This window comes from Nothoprocta perdicaria, unplaced genomic scaffold (assembly GCF_003342845.1).
Source record: "Nothoprocta perdicaria isolate Ctin4 unplaced genomic scaffold, notPer1 scaffold_178, whole genome shotgun sequence".
In the NCBI taxonomy this organism is placed as follows: Eukaryota; Metazoa; Chordata; class Aves; order Tinamiformes; family Tinamidae; genus Nothoprocta; species Nothoprocta perdicaria.
In genome coordinates, this window is record NW_020454960.1 from 95,436 (window position 1) to 117,637 (window position 22,202).

Below are 22,202 nucleotides of genomic sequence, written 5' to 3' on the forward strand. Positions count from 1 at the left end.
TCCCTTTCCTGTACTTTCTTGGGCCCAAGTTYTGTCTTCAAGCGGTATTCCCTGTCATTAGCATTCATGCAGTCTCTCAGAGGAGCTTGCTGGATGCCAGTTCCTGTGTTTCCACGGATAAGCGTAAATGAAGAGCTGTGCTGTCACTGCACTCTAATGAATATCTACACGAGTAACACGTTATTACAAAAAGCCTGGTTTCTCACAGGTGAATACACAAATGCTGCTACATAGCTCCAATTAAAGGCAGTTTTAACATCACATCGTTTCAACATCATAGAAAAGGTTTTATTTTAGAGGTCTCCCTCAAGGTCATTTCTCTCGAGAAAAAAAAAACCCACACTGGATTTCCTTGCCATGTAACAGTGCGCTAAAAATCTTAACATGTCCCAAAATACGGGCATTTGGGCCAAAAAAATCACACTAGTTTTAACATCTCTCAACAACATCTAGTCTTCTTATGCTTATCTCTTTTTATCTTCTAAAGCTTTTGAAGACTGCAGAACCAAGTGGGAAAAATCATTTATAGTAAGAAAGTAATATTGCTCTACCAGTGATTCCTTGCAACCTCCAGGTACTCTGCCATGCTCAATAAGGAAGGCTTTTATTTTAAAATTACACTTCCATGTTGCTGGGACTTGTCCTTCTTCATCAATAGGGAACAGTTCCAGAGAAGAGACCACACCACACATGTTTTCTCAGTTATTCACACAGAAAAGGCGATGAGTTTTCAGTTAACCGGTGAAATGCTATGGAACAAATTTACAAAAGAAACAGAAAAGAGTATTTGTCACRTACAAGAACACTGTTAATTCCAAAATACTATGATGAAGAAGCTACTTGTGCACAGAAACGGGTTTCTGCCCTATTGCCCAACTCCTGTCTCATTATTTTGATGCTTTTTTTAGCTATCAGCTTGTGGAGGGTTATGCTGTATTTGTATGGGTGGAAAGGAGATGTGGTGGACTTGCACAGAGTTATACAGTCATTCCTGGTGACTAAGGAAAGCATGATATTTTATTAGTGTAGCTATTTGTCATCTTTTTATTTCCCCCTCCAGAGAAGGGAATGCTCTTCCTACCAGAGAAGGGGTGGCCAAATTTCCTGCCCTTTTGCACTGCAGTACTAAGTCATCAGGAAACATGATTTTTTTGCAGCAAATGGTCAGAAAATGATTTCCTTTATCCCTTGGCAAGCCATTTATACCAGCACACTACATTTAGACAAGTACAATGAGCGATGGGGGACGTTCTTGCCTACTGCAGGTCAACAGTCTTGAAACTTCAGATGCACATGACTTCCAAAGGGAATATCTGATGAGGCCAAAAGAAATTCCTTGTGCAATTACAGTGCTATGCTGCAATTATATGTGAATAATGCATTATAAAACATGCTGACAAGATCCCCACCTCTAAGTAATCCCTAGAGCAGTCTTTTTTTTTTCATATATCATTGAGCAAATAGAAATAAAATCAAGTCCTTCCGTGCCCACGAATATACAGCTGACATACGCAATCAATAGGCTGTTACAAAAAGAGAAACTGCATGCGTTCTCCTGTTGGAGATAAGGAGAGAGGGAATGTAAAGGGAAGGAAAAAAAAGCTACAGCTCTTTTTTTTCTCTTTTCAGCAGAGAAAATAAAATTGATGCATTGATACCGTGCAAGGAGATGAGCATCTCTAGCAGAGATTAAGGAWGCAAGCAAGGACACCACACAGAAATTTCACGCTGCAGCAGACAGAGGTGTCTAAACTGCTTCCCATATTCCCTGCAATGGTCAGTAAAACGGTCACGTTAAGAGATAAGCTGGAGGGTGGGCAGAGGGTGAAATCAGGCAGGTTGATAGGGAAAATGGACAGAAATGGCTACTGGGGTGAGGGTTTCCCTGCTGCTGTGTGAGGTGTGAGCTGTGGGATGGACACGAAGGTGGAAAACTCCTGAGGGAGCCTGAAKGGAAAGGCCCTATTCCTCTCTTCCTCTTAACTGGGGTATTTCCCCCCGGATTTCACGCAGACCTTCCTCTGCCACACTCAGTGCTTCCCATGTAGAACTTTTCCCAGGACAACTCGTTGGTTCTCGGCACTTTGGTTTCCTGTCCACATTTCAGGCATGTGCTAAAGGGAGATGATTGCTGGCAGGGGCTCACGGCACCAAAGATCTGACCTGGTGTTTCTGTTGCTTATGTGGAGTTTCTAACGAATTTATCAGCAACGTTTTTTTCTCTGTTTCTTCCTTCCCCCGAGGAAATGCTGAGTGCCTTTATTTTGCAGAAAAATCCTCCTCAGCCACAAGGTGTGAGGCCGTCTGTTCTTTGAAAATACTTTGTCTTAGTTCTTTTTTTAACTATTTTTTTTTCTAATTGATATCACTAATTCATCATCCTGCTTGCCTTTCGCACATAGCTGAAATGGTAGTCATTTCAGAACAAGAAATTCATAGTTCAATCCATCCAAAATTGGGGCTGGATTTTTAGTTATTTATTTTTAATTTTTGATTTAAAGAACATGTTGAATATGGCCACCGGGAACCAAAAATGAACAGGTTCCCATTGGGAACCTCTCTGGCTACAACCCTTTTCTGGGACCCAGTCGCACAGAGAGCTTCCTACCCACAAATCCAGCGTCACGTCAGCGTTCACCACTGTCAGCGACAACCAGGGAGAGCCCTTGCATGCGTTTGGTAAGAGACACAGATGGACCATGTGCTTCACAGCAGAAAGCAGATTGCTTTCCTCTGCCAAGAAGACCTTGGGGCCTCTTACATGGCTGGAACTCTCCTGTAACCAAACTCGATGCTTCTGACCCCAAAGAAGTACCAGAAGCATCAGAAAGATGCAGCCAAAGACACCTCTGAGCAAGGATTAGCAGAGATACCAGAGACTCTGTCACCTCAATTGCCATAAATAAAAAGAGATGGACATCAGCAGACCAGCAGCCTGCTGGTGGAAACGCTGGGTTGAAACGCGGTGAAAGGAACAGTTGGTTGTCAGCAATATATCTATTGGGAATTTAAGAGAGAGCAGAAGCCGTATAATCCAAAGGATTTAATGAGAGTGTAGCATGAATCCTGAATAAACGCTCCTTTTGATAAACTCACAAACATGTGGGGGACGCAGCAGTGATTTGCATTCTTCTGGGAGAAGTAACCAAATTAAGGACTTCACGGCCTCAAAGAAACAACATTTGTCTCTCGAGAGTGACCCAGGAGTGCTCATGTTGCTCAGCGTTACGAAATAGGTCGAAAGAGATCGAGCTGGACTGTATAAATACATGGGAGGCAAGCATCAAGGAGCCTTAAGAGCAATTTAAGCTGAAGAACAGTTCGGTCATCAGGACAAGTAAGCGTTGACTGGCATGTATGCATTTTGCCTGGAAATCTGAGGGTGATTTCTGGCCATTAGAGGAGTGATTTCCTGGAAGAGCTTTCCAGAGGGAGTAGCAAGAGTAAAAATAAACAAAAAAGCAACAAAAAGCAAGGAGATTCAACACCAAGGAGATTCAAGGTAGCTGCTGATGCATGCCTGGCTAGGAGATCATGTGTGGCCATTTGCGACAGAAGCAGACAGAACTTATGTGATCCTTTCCTGCCCTGTTTTTTGCCATGTTAGTTTTCACAATAGAATTACAGCTTGCAAAAATTACTAAATTTTGCAGTTTGGTACCTCTTGACAATTTTAAATAAATGCAAGCACGTCCCCTGAGGGCAGGTGATTTCCTGGTGATACAAAGCCTTCAGATTTGGGACAAATCATAATCCTGTAAAGTATGAGAATATACGTACCACGGGGGTAGTAACCTATTACAAGCYACACTATTCACACAAACCAAGTCAAATTTCTTCATAACAAGAAGTAACCTCCGTAAGATCCTGAACAGAAATATGAAGCAGAAGGGATAGTCCTTTAATTTTTAATGAACTCCTGCATCTCCTCAGCCGTGTCATCTATCAAGCCTGGCCATAAAAGCGACAATTTTATAGTGTGCAAAAAAGAAGAAAATTATCCAGAGACGTCCAAGACACATTTACAGCAAACGTGTATGCCTTTCCTATTACAAAGGATTCCAAACAGATACTTCACTGTCACCCATAAATCTACTCAGATAACTTATTTACTGCAACATCGCATGAGATTGTCRCAGACGAATGACTTTGTAAAGTCCATAGGTACAACAGGCCACCACAGGGCACTTAAAGGGACTTGCCTTAGATGTAGGAGATGGGTACATCATGAATGGGTACTTATTATTTTGTCTATGGAAATTTTCACCTTCTACGAAGGAATATCCAGCTGGATAGATRAGGGCAGAGCRGTAGATGTSRTCTATCTGGAYTTGAGCAAGGCTTTTGACACTGTCCCTCACAGYATCCTCCTGGGCAAGSTCCGAAGGTGTGGGATAGATGTGTGGACGGGGAGGTGGATTAGGAATTGGCTCGATGGCAGGGTGCAGAGAGTGGTTGTCAATGGTGCGGAGTCCAGCTGGAGGCCTGTACTTAGTGGTGTCCCCCAGGGGTCAGTTCTCGGTCCGGTCCTGTTCAACTTATTCATTAACGACCTGGATGAAGGGCTGGAGTGCTCCCTCAGCAAGTTTGCCGACGATACCAACTGGGTGGAGTAGCTGATAGCCCTGAGGGCTGTGCTGCCATCCAGAGGGACCTGGACAGACTGGAGGACTGGGCGGTGAGAAACCTCATGAGGTTCAACAGGGGCAAGTGCAGGGTCCTGCACTTGGGGAGGAATAACCCTGGACACCAGTACAGATTAGGGGTGGACCTGCTGGAGAGCAGCCCCGCAGAGAGGGACCTGGGCGTCGTGGTGGACGACAAGTTGACCATGAGGCAGCAGTGTGTCCTGGTGGCCAAGAAGGCCAACGGGATCCTGGGGTGCATTAAGAAAAGCATCTCCAGCAGGTCGAGGGAAGTGATCATCCCCCTCTACTCAGCCCTGGTGAGGCCACATCTGGAGACTGCGTCCAGTTCTGGGCTCCCCAGKACAAGAGGGATGTGGAGCTGCTGGAGAGAGTCCAGCGCAGGGCTACSAGGATGATCAGGGGCCTGGAACATCTGCCCTATGAGCAAAGGCTGAGAGAGCTGGGCCTGTTCAGCCTGGAGAAGAGGAGGCTGAGGGGGGACCTGATCAGCGTGTATAAATACCTCAAGGGAGGCAGTGAGGAGGAGGGGGCGGCCTCTTTTCAGTGGTGGGCAGSGATAGGACTAGAGGAAATGGCTTCAAACTGAAGCATCGGAAGTTCCACAGGAACTTAAGGAAGCATTTCTTCACTGTGAGGGTGCCAGAGCCCTGGAACAGGCTGCCCAGAGAGGTTGTGGAGTCTCCTTCTCTGGAGATCTTTAAAACCCGCTTGGATGCAGCCCTGTGCCACGTGCTCTAGGTGACCCTGYGTGAGCAGGGGGGTTGGACTCRATGACCTCTGAGGTCCCTTCCAACCTTCGGCATTCTGTGATTCTATGATTCTATGATTAGGCTTTAAAATGGGTGGATGAATATCAGAATATTCTGAGTACTTTATGGCAAATTTAATTAGAATAGGTAACTGATCACCTAAACTTTTTACCACAAAAGATGACATTTAAGTATAACCTAAATATGACCAAAAAAAAGAAAAAGAGGGTATAAAATGTAAAATGCTGTAATCTCCATAGAGAACCAGCAATCAAAGGCTAATATCCTCACATTGTGCCAGATAATGAAACGTTAAGCTGAAGATAATAAGATTTCTTTCCACTGAGTAGTCTTCAGCAGAGTAAAACCTATGAAAGAACATCTGAAGAGTTTTATATAAGCAAAGGGTTACGTGTCAAGGACTCTGAAGGGTGAAAAAACCCTTCATCCCACTGACTGCAGACTATGTAGAACTCTCCTTTCACTTGCTCAATTTTAAATTTGTGCCACAGCTAAATATCTTCTAAAAAACAGTGCCTCACCGTTATAGACAGATGGTGCTTCTGGATGCAGGAGACTTTTACCAGCTTCCCTAAGGAAACGAAACTTAAATAATCGTGCTGTRGGTATGACTGCATATATCTCTCCCTGTGCTGTGTCCAGTATATTMAAAGATTAATTTCAATCAGGTTTGATAAAAAGAGAGCTCTTCAGAGCTGGAGGAGGCAGATGTGTGTGCCAGATACGGAGCAGGAAGATGCAGCTCAACTTTATACTGCAGAGATAAGTGCACAGGGAGTATTTTCATCTTCCTTAGTTGTTTGTTTAATTTGTGCCATTTTCACTTCAGCTGTGATCTTACAAAAGCCAGTGGGACTAAGACCGCCCCATATCAGTGAAACACAGCGTCCTACCTCCTTAAGCTTCACTTGGTAATCTAGACTTAGACATCTCAGGAAAAGGCATGAAATGCAGCACAGGGACCACATCCATGGACCTTGTGGCTCCATTCGAGTGCYCTGGTTGTGAGTTTGAACACGGCAGATGGATGGAAATGGGCCCTTAGGAAAAGGCATGGAGAAGACCAAATGCAGCACAGCTGTCCATCCCTCTGGGATGCTCCTCTGCCAGTACATGGCACATGATAGCTACCCAYGAGGCTTTCTCCTATAAACCTCCTTAATCTTTTTTTCCCTGATGCATCTTTTTGGACAGATTTCTCTTCACTTTTCACAAGCATTGTACATATATTTCACATCTTTTAGAAACACCTTTGAACAAGCACGTCATTAATGCTCTAACACTTCTTGGTTTTTAGTTCTGCTAAGCGTTTGGTTAAGTGGGATTTCACAGAAGTTATATCCCTTACCCCATTAGCAAAATTTCTGTGGAAAATATGCATGGGGAATGTGAATTCGGGCTAATAACAAATAGCTTTCCAGCAAAGGCAAAGTCAGGAGCGTGTTTGCTCTTAGTMAAACTGTGAATTTGCTTATTTATTTATTTTCTTTTAAAAATAAACCACATAAATGCACAAAGAACGTGGCAGATGGTCGCCTCCTCATCTGCACATGAAACACCTCTCCATTACAGAACGTGCTGCTTAATGTCTCAAAGTCCACGTGAATTTAATGCGCCCACAGGGGCAGCGCTGCCAGGTGCTGGACGTGGAGCCCTCGATGGGGAAGTCAATGGGGGTTCCTTTTAAAGCAGGGGAAGAGCTCAGGCAAAGGGCTTTTGCCAGGTGGCATCTCATACCACAACACGTTGTGCTGCTTTCTCTGCTGCAAACTGCCGGGGAAAAAGCCTTCAGAAAAACCTTCCCATGGATTCATGATGTTTTAAGCATAGGACAGAATTTGTGCTGCCTTTCGGGTGACAATGATATCTATCAAGAAATTAGACTTCAAAATACACAATTTAAATGCCATGCAGGCCTTGTCCTGAATTTTTGCTTGGGTTAACCACTCCATAGCTGCATATCAGTCCCTGAAACTGCAAGGAAATGTAATTGCAGCACACGCAATTAAGGAGTCACTTTAATTAAACAGCCACACTCTCTGCTGCAGACCTGCAGCAGAGAAGCCAGCTCTTTTATGATGCTGGAAAGAAGAAAATTGCCATGGCAACWTTTCTGTGCTAGTTAATTACATTTATTGAAATTTTATTAGGTGTCTTTGAAGTAAAATGGTAGGAAATAATCTATAAAAATTATGTGCTTTTAAATACAAAGGCCTTGAATTTGAGTATAAAAAGGAAACCAAATCTCTAATTCAGTGGAACTGGTATGATTAAAAATAATTACATTTGTAAAGTGAACATTTGGAGGGGGAAGAAGAAAGATTAACATGCTTAGTAATAACATCCATCTAATTTGTATAATGAGCATTTTCATTTAAGGCCTTGTTCCCATTCAAAACATGAGCACATTAAAAAGAAATAACTCCGCATCATTAGCATCCTCTACCCATATTTGCATCAACACACTGATTTTGGGTACGACATGGCTTTTTAGTTGTGTTTACCGCTCAGTCTTTACAAAAATCAAAAGAGACAACTTTTAATTAAATTTTGTCATTTATGAACTCGCATACATGTCAGGAAACATTAATTGTGGCAAATCAAAAGAAACGCCAGACATTTAAATACAGTTAAATACTGCTAATACTATTAAGACGCTTACCACATCAGTAAAAATGTAGAAGTTCGTAATCTATCTGGATGTAAATTATTACTCTTTAGCGCTCTATTAATTTTCACTGTTAACAACCTTGGAAAATGTTGTTTTGCCTTTCAGCGCTTGGTTAAACTTCAGACTGGCAGTTCATTTTCGCTCCATGCCAGACTCACCTTCTCTCTGTCCATAGGAAAGGCCTGGTCATCATTTCCAGTAATGAGGAAGGAAGGATGCTGGGTCACGGARCAATCACTGCTGCTCCGTGAGAGTAAAAAGGACCAAAATGAGAAATCACTAAATCTGAAAATCAGAAAAAATCTGATTCTACAGCGGGGAGCATGGATTATCTGATGCACRTTCTTGGCCTTAAAATTTATGAAAATTTTAAGTCCTAACTTTGGTATAAATAATTAGTTATAAATAAGTGCCTTTTTCGGTTTCARTCAAATTGGGTGGAAGTATTGCTAAATTCTCCTGCAATTAGAAGGCCCAAATTCAGTTCTACAGGCATAGTCCCATAAAGGAAAAAAAAAAAAGGAAGAATAGGAAAGAATAGGTAACTATCATTTCTAGGGCAAAACAGTGAAGAAACTGGCATAACTGTTATTGAGTTAATCAAGGATAATGTCAGTGACCTCATTCTGTCAGAAAATATGAATATCCGTGACCTCTTGCTTTATAAGCAGCAAGGGGAAGTGGGAGCACGATGACCATTGCAATGGGCGTGAGAAACCATGCAGCTCCTAAACTGAACGATGATACAKTCCTGCAGCTTCTGATAATGCAACTGGCATTTAAAAAAAAAAAATTAAAAAAATTTAATAATTTATTTGAATATCCCTGTAGCCCTGTAACAGCTGACAATGGTGGGATATGGGGTTAATTTGTGGAGCACTGGTGGCCCAGCCAGCCAGGAAAGGAGACATGGGAAGTGTGGCCCTGCTGCACTCGGATGGCAAATCCACATGCAAGGTAACTTCCTTATTATACAAACTCCCTGGATAACTGGTAGTGGCTTAGAGCTTTATTATTCTAGTTCAGAGTCCCTGACCTGCATTTCTGAACGATAAACAGATTTTTTTTAAGTCATTTTAATAAATTTGTGAAGACCACTGTAATTTTACAGACTTGTGATATGCATAAAGCCAGGGCGAAGATCAATACCAAATAATCTCTGCATCGACCCTGTAATTCCTAAATGAACTCTAGCAGCTGCTTTAGAGAGATGCCACAGCAAGAGATGGATCATTCACCCCAACCTCAGGTTAGTTGTTCCTTCACTGTTACGCTTTTCCACATTATTTATAGTCCAAGTTTAGCCAGACTCATTTTCCAGCCAATTATTTTCATGGTGCTTTTTTTTTTTCCCCGGAGATTTCTAGTATCAAAAGTCCCTACTGCATTTTCCTGACTGTGGAGTCCTTCTGTGGTTCCTCCTGGTGAGAAGCTGAGCAGCAAAGCCAGAATGGTAAATCTSTGAAGCCCAGAATTTGGGAAAAATAACCCCAAAATACTTTTTTATCTTTAGTGGACAAGAAACAAAACTGGAAGAGTGGGAAACCAGAGGCATGTTGAAGGAGACCTTTCGCAGTTTTTAAACTGAATAAAGCTATAGGTTTTATTCAGACTGTGCAAGCATTGGCCTGCCTTAAAGAGCACATTTCCAGACATCATGCTCTTTTCTGTATCTTTCTTAATTTCCCAGTGTTTGTGGATGCAGCGTCCATGTAACAGCTTCACAATTCTTCATGTAAAAAGTAAAGCAAACTCTATCACCCTCTGATGACACCCAGCTTTCTGAAGAGAGCATCTCACACTTGACTTGGGCAGCTCCCTGGCATCTCACATTCCAGGGAATTCCCCTGGGATGCTCAGCTCCTCTGTCGAGACGTGTCTTCTGAGACACTGAATGGACACTATCCAGCACCTATGAACTGCATCAAGCAGTTCTAGGTGCACAAGCTGTCTTTGACTCTATTAAAAATTGCATGTAGTTTGGGTGAAACCACGTCACCACTCAGCTTCACTTACAGCACAATGCTTGATGTCCCCATTGCTATTTTTACTGTACCAGTTCTTCCATGTGCTAGCTTTCCCAGCAGAGACTGGACAATTTCAAGACCATGGAAACAAGCAATGTGGAGTAATTGGTCCAAATGGCTTTGTGGGGCCCCCTTTAGGTGTGCTAACAGCTTGTTGCTGACTCCTTTAATAATGCCTTGGAACAACTATTGATAAATACATTTGCAGTTGGTTCAATAAGAGATGAGGGAGATTAATGTCAGCATTTTGCAGGACTCTACAAACATGCTGACTCCCATCAATACCACCGTGCTAAAGCTCACCATCAAGCACGCACTTGCTCTTCTTGCCACTGCTTGGAGTTCCGTTCAGTCCAAGCTACAAAGCTCTCCCGAGCAGRCCCAGTGCTAAGTTGGACATGACCAAGTTAAGAACAGCTCAGCCTTTATACTTTGAACTAAAACCATGCTCAAAACAGCAGTGCGACCAGAAGTGCAGTCTGTGAGGTTCTCATGTGTCTCATGTCCCCTTGGACAGGTACCCAACCTTGCACCTCTCTGAAGGAGCAGGGCCCCCTCCAGCACAGCCAGGACCCAAGCACTTGGCCTTTTGGTTCTGCTTCTGAGAGGTCATATATACCATAARCACTCAAAACCCTCATGTACTAATCTGCTGGTCTCCAGGCTGTCCAACAGTCACCTGTGAGATGAAAAATCCTGGTCCAAACTCACCCACCCAGACTGTTCCTGTGACCTGTATGAAATGTCTACTGAAGAAACTATACATAGTAAAGTAAGCACTGCTTGAAAGAACACGTACAATCAGAAAAAGAAACCAAAGTTACTGAAAAAGCCCAAATCAGAGTTACTCTCACACAGAATATAAAATCTCAAGCCACGGTGCAGTAACAACAGGTTGACAATTAATTGCATTTAAATACTGAGCAGGAATAGAGGACACATATTTTAAAAGGCAGAGGAGAAAAAGGAGTGTAGAATACACACACTGTATACATATATATATATACACACACACATATGTATATATATACTGACACAATTTACATTTAATCATTCATGAAATAGAAAATTTGTATACTGCGGAAGACTTAAGTTTTTTATCAATGCAGTTAAGTATTGCTTTTTCTACCACTTTCAGCCATCTAGATTCCTGAGAAGACTTTCTGGAGAAAACGAATAAAATATTAATGCTTGCAAAAGATCCTAAGAGTGGTACTTGAGGAACTGTTTGTCTTTGATAAAAGGTTTGGCTGCCTGCTAACACTGGAGCCTCTCGTTACAGCACAATATTTATAAACRGAAGAGACATTTACAGCCTCATGAAAACTTGTGTTTAGTGTCATCAAATYGCAGCATTGCACTGGAACATTAATATGATGCTTAGCCTGTTTCTTGTGGCTTTATTCCGACAGCAGACTGAAAGGAATGGGCATAATGGGCAACAATACAGCAAATGCCAAATGACACGGATAATGCCTAAGAACAAAAGAGGGCAAGGCCCTTGTTGCTGCCAGGTGGGTGGCCTGCCTTTGGCACCTGGGGCTTCCAGCTCAAGAAGGTGATGGGGCGGTGCTGGTGCAACAGCTCCTGAACAGCAACACAGCAGAAGGTGGATGTGGCTGTGAAAACCTTGTTTCCTTGTTCCACCTGATTAAGTAGGATATTTAACCCAGCCCAGCAGCCTCTGACTCTCCCTTCGAGTGCTGGTGAAGCAGAAATAGCATGATACTCAGTTTGCCTCCCTGATGGATGCATACCCGTGGCAATCTCTGAACAGATGCAGTTCAATTTCAASTATTATGAATTTATAAAGAACTGCAGCCCTGGCATTGAGCTCTCTTGTTGTCAAATCAGCTCAGAATGCAGCCCCTCTCCTTCCTGCAAAGTCCTGAGCAAACAGACCTCACAACGTGATGTGAAGGTTAGTGAATTAATTCTGGCTAAAACTGCCAGAAAAAAGTCTCCAGYGGTGCTTCYTCCTTTGGGACCCTCAAACTGGCTCGTGGAAGCCCTCGTGCCTTGCCCTGATTGCAGCCCAAGCTCCTAGTATCAACTACATTAGCCGTGATGCGCCGGTGACTGCGCTGGTGACAGTCTGCCCTGCACAGCTCTATATACCTAGATAGCAAYATATATATGTCATGTGTGTGCGTGTAACATATACATCACATACCTTTCTGCATATTCTCTCTTTGGACATACCTGTTCTTCAGGGAATCCAATCCAGAGGTGAGGATAATGGCTGGAAATACTGGATGCCAGAAGATGCACATTTTAACCATTAATTAAGCTGTATAAATGCCTAAACTTTCAAATGTAAGAAGAGACCTAAGTGAACTATTTAGCTTTTCCACTAGAATTGAAATGTCAGTGTAGCAGGGATCACATTTTTGCTGAAATATCCTTTGGATGCCATTTTCCTGGCCAACACTATGGAATTCCCAGTGACCTCCAGGCAAACTGGTCTTCCTAAATCATGCCTCTATTTGGAGAAGTGTCTTTTTGGATTTTTCTACCCACTGAAAATGAAAATCTGGTGAATAATCCTTCATTATTGTTTTTTTCCTGCAACTTGTTAAACAGAGCACATGATACAGATCCTCAAGGGCTTTTCAGTGCTTGTGTCCCGTGGCCCTTTCCACATCAAGCGCACAGGCTGTGGATGGCAGGGGAGGAGAAGCTGGGAAGTCTACCCCAGCATATATGAAATACTGCCTGGGAAGAGTGTTAAGCAAGATAACCGTGCCCGGTTATCCAGCCTATTTATGTTCAGGAGAACAACATGTACAAACTTGTTTTCAACTCTGCTCATCTACTGGAGTCCCTCCACTAGGTACTGATGGTCGGAGCGAAGCCTCAGGACTGCATGAGCATAGGAAATAAGGATGGAGAAACTCCAAGTGATGGTCTGGCCCATCCTCTTATGATCCTCCTTACTTATCAGCTCCACCTTGTTTTCATACTTAAGGTGTAGTGACTTTCTTTGCCTTTCTTGGGRATTTAAAGACTTGATAGGTATCATTAAAAAGGAATGCAAGATTATTCTGATGATGGTACTGGAGATACATAAATGGTATCTGCTTTCCCAGTTCATATATTGCAGCCTTTCAGCTGTGCATCCTGTTGAAACCAGCGTGATTGCCGCAATTTTAAAACTGGTTCTAAATTTGAAAGCCTTTGAGTTTTGAGACTCCAAGCTCACATTTTCAAACTTCACAACATTTATATCAGGGCACTAAGGCTATCTGAACTTGTTTTTCATTATCAGTGAAAAACCTTTCAAAATACCCTGATTCATTTGAACACAAATTCCTTGAACAAAAGATCAGGRAGAACACACGCCTGCAATAAAGTTTCCATATAAGCAGTTTTTGTAATGGAAATACATCCTAGATTTTCCGCAGCTTGCTACCGGCTCAGCTGGGATGAGCTTCATTCCTAATGGTCAAAATATTATAAGAAGAAGGACTGAACTCACAGCACATTGCTACTGTTTCAGTGCAAAGTGTTTCACTTTGCCCAGAACAGTTTGCAATAGAGGCAAAACACACACACAAATTTACTGCTCCTAGTCATAGCTAGAAGGGTGAGGGCCTCTTCTTGTGGTTAATATCAGGGCAGCAAATGCCTTCAGCAGAAACAAACTCCCCGTGCTTTCAGTTTAGCTTTTCTTTAAAGGGAAGTGAGAGGATGTATTTCTAAAAAAAACCCCTTTTTGAGCAGCAGTGAACGGAGGCTGTACCTGGGCCCTGAAGACAAAAATTAAGGATGGAAATGTGATGGGTAACAGGCTTCATGCTACAGCAGGAGCTAACACACCATCCCTGCAATTTACAGCTGCCAGTCCCAAGCATAATTAATGTGCAGTCGCAGCCAGAAGACCCTCTTAAGGGAGAACATGGGCAACTTAGCTCACTTATCCATAGCAAAGTGGACTTTGTTTTTAGGGATCACTGCTAAGTGCAGACAGTTCCGAGGGGGCCATGAGGACTCAAGCAGACGTAGGAGCAGATGGCAGGACAATAACACTTTTCTGGGATGCTCGACTAATACCTTTTGCCAAATGCCACTAGTAATAAAGTTATTTTGCCTGTCTTTTAGACCAAGTCGTAAGGAATTTTGATCCCAAGAGATGGCAGAAGTTGGGTTCTGCCTTCTATGTGTTTATAAGCGCTGAGAAACACCCAAGAACTTTTCTCTGCTTAATATTTTTGCATTCTCTCCTTTCACCCAAGAAATTACAGCATTTTGAAGAGGTGATACAAATATTTAATCAGTTCTGTCATGCCTCGACTCTGTTGAGAGCAACATACCAAAGCAAGCAAGTAAAATCTGCCCGGCAGAAGAGAAAAWTTATGGCTGCAGTTTTGCAGAGGAGTCCCAACGATGCAGTAAACTCCAAGAACGAAGCATGAAAAGTTTATTAAAGCCATAAGAATGCTGAGGTGAGATTACAGCCTTTATACTACGCCGTGCTTCRGGTTTGATAATGCATGTCTTCCATACGTCCCCTCCCACAGCAGCTCTCTTGGAATGACAGAGGGTGAGGGGTAAAAACCCCCAGTAGCTGGATTTTGATTTTCCACGTGGCATTCTCGTTCATTTTCAAGGCACCCACTGATGCGGATGAAAGCTGCAAAAATCAGCTTTCCTATCTGATGATGATGCTAAAATTGCAGGATTATCGAGGAGTCGATCTGCAAGTGTCTCGTGCCTGCAAAGAGCACTGTGACACATAAACACGCTGTATGACACTGCTACTGTATCAGCTTTACTGGAGCACTTGGCAAAGCATTTTCAGTGTCACCAGCTGACAGTCAGCTTCCAACCTTAAATATTCTGTGAATCTGTGAATCTGTGAATCTCTGCTCTGCCTGAGTGTCTTCTTCATTATCTTTGATTAGAGACGAGCTCCTGCTGTGGATCAGCATGTAGAAATAAGGTACAGAAATAATACAATCACACAATACTCCATCCTGACTTATCATGACATAGGATATTTAGAGTATATGTAATCAAATGCCCTGTAAAGAAACTCTTTGGCTAGATGCTGGAGCATCTAGAAGGGCAAAGGGCTTGCTAGAAGTTGCAAAAAGCACCCCAGGTACAATGAAGCAGCATAAAAGGAAAAGTAAAGCACCACTTTTCCAAAATGCATGTTGGAATATCAAAGTCTCAATGGAATTACATGCAGATTAAGTGCTTTAATTCATTCAAACAAAATAATTCAGCCTTATTTAAGTGACACAAGCAAGCTGTGTGCTTCCATACCTTTCCACTGGCCATGGCATCAAAATTAAATGTGCGGATGAAATTTCAGTTTTGCTTAAATTGCACTATTCTTGTAGAATTTCTATTTCTGTCACATTTTCTTTTTTAGCTCCTATTTCTACACATAGGATATGGAACCTGCTATGAAAAAGACCCCATGCCTGAGTTGCTCACGGGCAAGCATATCAACTATGCTATTAAACAGCATTGCTTTTCACAACTTTTATCCAAGCCATGGAAGCTGGCAGAGACCAAGGTCTTTGAAAAGGAGCTCTTTCCTTTCAGAGGATAAATATGTGCTTGGGAAAATATCCTGCCTGGCAAATTTCTTTGTTCAAGTGAATTGCAAGAGCATGGCTAGTGGGAACAGCCACAACTTGGGTGTATCAACAGGGATTTTATGGTAGCAGTGCAAGTAAAGACAATTAAGTGTCCATATCATTCCTTAATTCAAATSATAGCACCATGAAGTCCAACATTGCCTACCATAATGCTTCCTTAAAACTTTCCAGTTCCTTATTCTGCTTGACAGCTCCGGTGAGGCTTTTTACACCCGTAAGAATGGTGAGTGATTAAAGGCCAAGCTATTCAAACAGTCTGCATTTCACTGCTATCAGCTATGAACCAGTTGAGTCAACACCCATACTAGCTCACCGAGTGCCTGGATTTTCAGGAGAAAATAATAATAATGAATAGATAATGCTTAATGCCTACTACTAATAATTATAGTTCAACAAGCTCAGCCATTGCAGATACATCCACCTTGATGAGAAAAGAGAGGCACAAGAGGGCCTTGCTGCCAGGTACCACGATGTCTATGGACCAGCAATAACACTGGGAAGCTGATTCTTGTCATCTTTGGCAGCTGCCCTCCCTCAAAGATGCAAGCTCCGAGTTTAGGAAAAGATGCCCAGCACCTCCCTGTTGCAGCTCCAGTCTGGAGTGACTATGGATCCACTCTGGAAGAGCACATGGCAGACAAAACAGGAAAAAGATTTCCAATAGCAATTTTCAGGTCTATGTTTAACACTGGGATTTGACCTGGAAAAGCTGTGCCTTTCAAAAGTCATTAGCAATACTAGAAGTTTGGGCTCTGGTTAAGAGCTTCTGATCTGATGAAATTAAAACAGCTTCATTCTGTGTCTATGAAAGTGACCCAGACTACACATTCACACACCTATGTTACAAATTTGGTGCCCTGTTAGCAACTCATTCCTAATCCTTCTGACCTCCTCTCCGTTGGGGTTGTTTTTATGAAATCTTTCAGGTTTAAAACTGGATTCATGATTTAAGAGCCTTTTCATGTTCCTTTGTGTGATACTTTTGAGTCCAAGATGTTCGGTGGCTTTAATTACTTTCAACAGGATTTGTTATAGATATCTGTTCAGACAACTCAGCTACATCGTTTTAGGTGCTTTATCTTAGTATAACTCCTTGTAATTACTTCTGAAGTCATAAATCTCTTGCAATCTGACTTTTGTTTTCATTTTGCTTGCCTGCTTGAAAGCCATTCACACTGAATCACAGTCTTTGAAACTGAGACAGAGAATATTGCTCAGTAGGTATTTCATCTTCTTTTTGACCAAATATACGCATTTCTAAAAATATTATATATTTTTAGGTTTCTGATTTGCAGGAGAGTCCTATGAGCATCTGTGTTCTGGCAAAACACTGGAACTGCAACCAAGTCACACATYGTGACTTACATTTTCCTCAAATCGTAGGAATTCTTGCATTTTCCTGTAGTGAAGCATTTTCCTCAGAATGCAGTACAAACCATCACAATTTTAATAATTCACGTGGACAAGATTTTAGAGCAACTGCAGATGGTCACAAAGAATTACTGTATTTCCTTGAAAAGTGCATGGTGACTGGTGTAAAAGTGCATGGTGACTAGCTGTGCCATCAGTAAAGAACCAAGGAATGTCTCCAGCTCTCCTTCATTCCGTGGCTAGTGGCTGGGCATCTCTTGGTCCAAAGACCAAGTCCGAAGGTCTTGGTCCATCTTCCTGCTCCAAAGCAGGAGAACATGGCATGGAGATGGTGGTGCATCTCCAGATGCAGTTATCAGTGTGTACCTATACAGTGTTCCCTATACAAAATCTCAGTCCTTTCTCTATCCAGGCAAGCCTGCTGTATACATTATACAGAATCACAAGTGTATGCTACAGGTCTACTGTATTTCATCCCCAAAAGCTTATGTACATTCACTTGTTCACTTCAGTCCCGAATTGACCCTTGAGGACACATCACCATCTAGTTTTTCCCATGTGGTTCATATCCATGCATCCATCTCTGCAAAAAACAGGTCTCARTCAGGAACAGTAAAAATTTTGGAGCAACTTCTGCTTCATTAATACTATTTTCACTAAGGAAAATCCCAAGCAGAAACTGAGCCCAATAGGAATTTCAAATATTGAAAGGACACGAAGCAGCAAACAGRACTGCAAAGTGGATAGAGAATTTATCTATGTTCACAGCCCTTTCTCAGGCAAACTCTCTGCAACTGTTCTTGTTGGCATAAAATAGAAACTATGTGATGTGCCTGGCACTCCTTCTCCGGCCCAGGGAATAGTTAATGATGCATTCAAAGAGCAACAGCTGCAACCAGAGGGTTGAGGGAATAATGAGGGAATTAGCTCAGTCTAAAGAAGATCAAGCACTCCACYGTGATGCTCTGCATGCAGGCTGACTCACAGCAGGTACATGAATTACGGCTTTCTAGATCCCCTGATACCCAAAACCWGACCAGAAGGACAGCAGCACCTTGAAAATTGGACATTTGTGTGCACATGCACACACACGCATCGAAACACAAGCAAATCAGTGATAAAGGAAGTTATTTTGGGAACTAGATTTCTTAATCACTCCTCATAAAAAAAAAAAAAAATACGTTGAAACCATGCCAGCTCAAAGGTAATGAGTATCAGTCATAGCTGGAAGAACTCAAGCCTCGAAGTCAATGAGATTGCTTGTGGGAGCAGATCTCTAYGAGCACGATCACAGTTTTCCAAGTAATCTTAGAAAGAAAGCATGCCTAGGAGAAGACATCCACTGACTCATCTTTTGTCTGGAATTATTATGCCATTCTCTCAGGGAGAAAAAAAAACCCCACTCTCTTAGAGACAAATACACCTGCAGTAGATGTACAATATGCTATTTAAAACACACAAATGGTATGGACAGATGGAAGCTGCTCCATTGACACAAGCTTGTGTGGCTTCACTGTAATTATCCTCTCTCCTATACACTAGACAGCAAGTAACACATTTTCCTGTCCTACAGAACTGGTAGTAGAGTAGGAAATCAAAAAGTTCTTGACGTGCCCATGCACAGGTACTTCATGAAAGACAGCTGTACAAAAAAGGTACAAAAGGGAGTTGGGGATGCTGAAATCACCTATTCTTGTCCAGTGTTATCATTACAACTATTAAAACTTTAATAACAAATATTAAACACAGAACAGATGAGGCTGAAAGAGMCCGCTAGATCAGTACAAATATTTTCTTTCTTAGTAAACCTGATACCACTCTGCTGATTTGCTTGTCTCTAAACAATTTTCAGAAAACTTTTCACTCTTAAGTATTGGTCCTCAGTTCTTCCCATCAAACATCTACTGCCACCCATCCATGTGGTTGGTTTTCTGAACTACCAGGCATTGCTACTTATCGAGTGGTCAATATTCTAAGTGGCAAACTATAGTAAAGACTGCTCACAAGATGCAGTTGGGAGCTGCTTTTTGATACACTGGAGGAGATTCAAGAAACCTTGGCTTTATGTTTAACTCTGTTCCTACCTGCCCTGTAACATCATTCATGGCATCTTTGCAGCTTGTCTGCTGCAGCACTTGGAGCAAGCGAGTCTCCAGGTTTTACAGAAGATCAGTGAGGAGAAAGTGGGTGCTGAAGATGCAGGCAATTGATGCTAAAATTCATGCATTGTGCACTTTCAAGATCTGGAGAGCAAAAGGGCCCATGAAGTCCGGGTTTTCCTCAAGAAGGAAAATCCTATGGGCACAGGAGCAGACTGGCCCCCATGAAACACAAGTCACAGGAGAAGAAGACCAGGCTGGCTGAATAGGGACCTATTGCYGAGCCTCTGTGAAACAAAAAAAGAGTTTCCCACCTTTGGAAGAAGGGGCAGGTAACTCAGGAAAAGTACAAGGAAGTTGCAAGGTAGGGAGGAAATTATAAAGGAAAAAGCTCGGATGGAACTCTATCTGGCCAGTACTGTAAAAGACAACAAAAACATACTTCTACAAACACATTGACAAGAGGAGGAGGGCCGAGGAGAATCTCCATCCTTTATGGGATGAGACAGGGAATATTTTCACCAAGGATGAGGATAAGGCTGAGGGAAGTACTTAATGCCTTCTTTGCCTCAAGATACTTGGATGCTCACAAGTCGGCGGGGATGGATGGGATCTACCTGAGGGTTCTGAAGAAGCTGGCAGAAGTGCTGGCCAATCTGCTCTCCATCATCTATCAGCAGTCCTGGTCAACAGGGAAGGTCCCAGACAACTGAGGACTAGCCAATGTGGTGCCCATCTACAAGAAGGGTTGGATGGAAGATCTGAGGAACTACGGACCTGCCAGCCTGAATTCAGTATCAAAAAAGGTAATGGAGTGGATCATCTTGAAGGTGATCACACAACATATGTGTGACAATCAGGTCCAGCCAACATGGCTTCATGAAAGGCAGGTCCTGTTTGACCAACTTGATTTCCTTCCATGACCAGGTGACCAGACTAGTGGATGAGGGAAAAGGTGTGGATGTGGTCTGCTTGGACCTCAGTAAGGTCTTTGACACAGTGTCCCACCGCCTTCTCCTGGAGAAGCTGGCATCTCATGGCTTGGACAGGCGTACTCTTTGCTCAGTGAAGAACTGGCTGGATGTCTGGGCGCAGCCAGTGCTGGTGAATGGAGTTAATGCAGCTGGCTACTTCTCTTCTCCAGGCTGAACAGGCCCAGCTCTCTCAGCCTTTGCGCATAGGGCAGATGTGGTTCAGGTTAGACATTAGGAAGAATTTCGACATGGAAAGAGGAGTTAAACATTGCAGTGGGCTGCCCAGGGAAGTAGTGGAGTCACTGTCTCTGGCAGTGTTCAAGAAATGTGTAGATGAGGCACATGGTGTAGCAGACAGGGTGTTGAAGGGTTCATGGTTGGACTCGATCTTGAAGGTCTTTTCCAACCATAATGAAGCTGTTATTCTATGACTGTTCAACARTGTGTCCCGCACCAACACATGTGTTTATCCATTGAAGAAAAAGAAAGGCATCTCTAGTTGGTTCTCTTATTGTGAGTTATCTGTCTATCCAGAGACTATGGCTTAAGCACTGTGGATGACCCGTCATTACTCACCTGCCTCTTACATAGTCAAGGGCTTTTCAGGCTTTTTAGTGCTTCACATTATCACTGATYGTTAAAGTGTCCTCTTCATCACAAGACAGATATGGTTTCATGAGTCTGTCACCTYCTTTCCTGCTCCACTCAGGAGAATAAGTCTTTCCAATCTGCTTCTAGAAAGTAAAAGAAAAAAAAAAAAGAAATTAGTTAATTAAATGAGAAAACAATGTTCAGAAATGTTTGTTTCTTTTTCTCACTCACTCTTTGATCTATGAATAAGGATGTGATACACCACAGTAGGTACTGGAATATGATCAGGTGTGGATGCCTGAGTCTATACTTGCAGTCCTTGCAGTCTATACTAAGGAYGGAGAGAGATGGAGAAAGATGGAGAAAGAAAGATCCAGAAAGTTCCCAAAGGAAATACTTTCATATCATTTGCCAGATACAATGCAACACCCTTTATGTAAGGAAAACAAGCAAAAGGCACAAAAAGATAACAACTTTTTCCTGGAAATAATGCTGATCCAGATCATACAGATCAAAAGAACTTGCCATATACTTCATATACTTAAACAAACTTCATATACTCCACTTGACATAGACTTCATACTTCAAAGAGTAATTGATTAACAGATGATAGAATTAATTTATCCATTAATTCTACCACAGCCTTTCATATCTCTCATGGCTATTAGGTCAGCTTTTTCACTAGCACGCATTTTGCAAAATTATTTTCTAGTTGACTGAAGAATTGTCTCATTTATTACTAATACACGAGGTCCTACATGACGGATGGACTGCAGGACACAGTGAAGTACTGCAGTCAGTGAGTGGCACCAAGGTTTGCAGGAGAGCTGTAAGCCTAAAATCTACAGAAACTTGGATATTTACAGGACTATCAGCATTTCACCTTTGTACCCATGAACCTCACTATGAACATCTGTGTCCTGATTTGCAGCGATRCTGGGGTCACGCAGAATTAACTAGACGAGGCTCCCTGGAAAGCCGGCATGACAGGAGATCTGTCCTGGGGGAACAGCAATCCTGACTTGTCGGCACCTATGTGGCACACTGAGCTCTCCAGCTGCTCCCATCTCACTGCCTACTGCTGGAGGATAAATGCTGCAGAAAACTAGGCCACTTGTTCAGATCCCCCCAAAATGTATTTTTAACATATTTTGTACATGAAGAATATCAAGGAAAAAATCCTTTAGTTCAGAAGCCAGAACGCATTGATTTCTTCCAAACCATGACACCGGCTTGTCACAAACATCACTCAAGGCAATTACTTTTGTAAGTTTAATTTCCCACCAAAGATTGGAGTTACCTCTGTCTCTTTGGGCTCTGGCAGAAGCTTGTAGCYACCAAGCAGGAATGTGGGGCATGCATACAAGCTTTAAATAGACAGCACTTGAGATCTAACCCTTTGTTAGCGATATCACAGTTGGAGCTTCTTGCCTACCAG

General features: G+C 42.5%; 1 long non-coding RNA gene across 1 annotated transcript; it reads right to left on the reverse strand.

Annotated features, from left to right (window-relative positions):
* Positions 1–585: 585 nt before the first annotated feature.
* Positions 586–20,898, reverse strand: LOC112944916. The gene is made up of 2 exons (XR_003248868.1): positions 20,750–20,898; positions 586–749 (listed from the first exon to the last, which is right to left on the reverse strand). It is a non-coding gene; the product is annotated as an uncharacterized LOC112944916 (long non-coding RNA).
* Between the last annotated feature and the right edge of the window lie 1,304 nt (positions 20,899–22,202).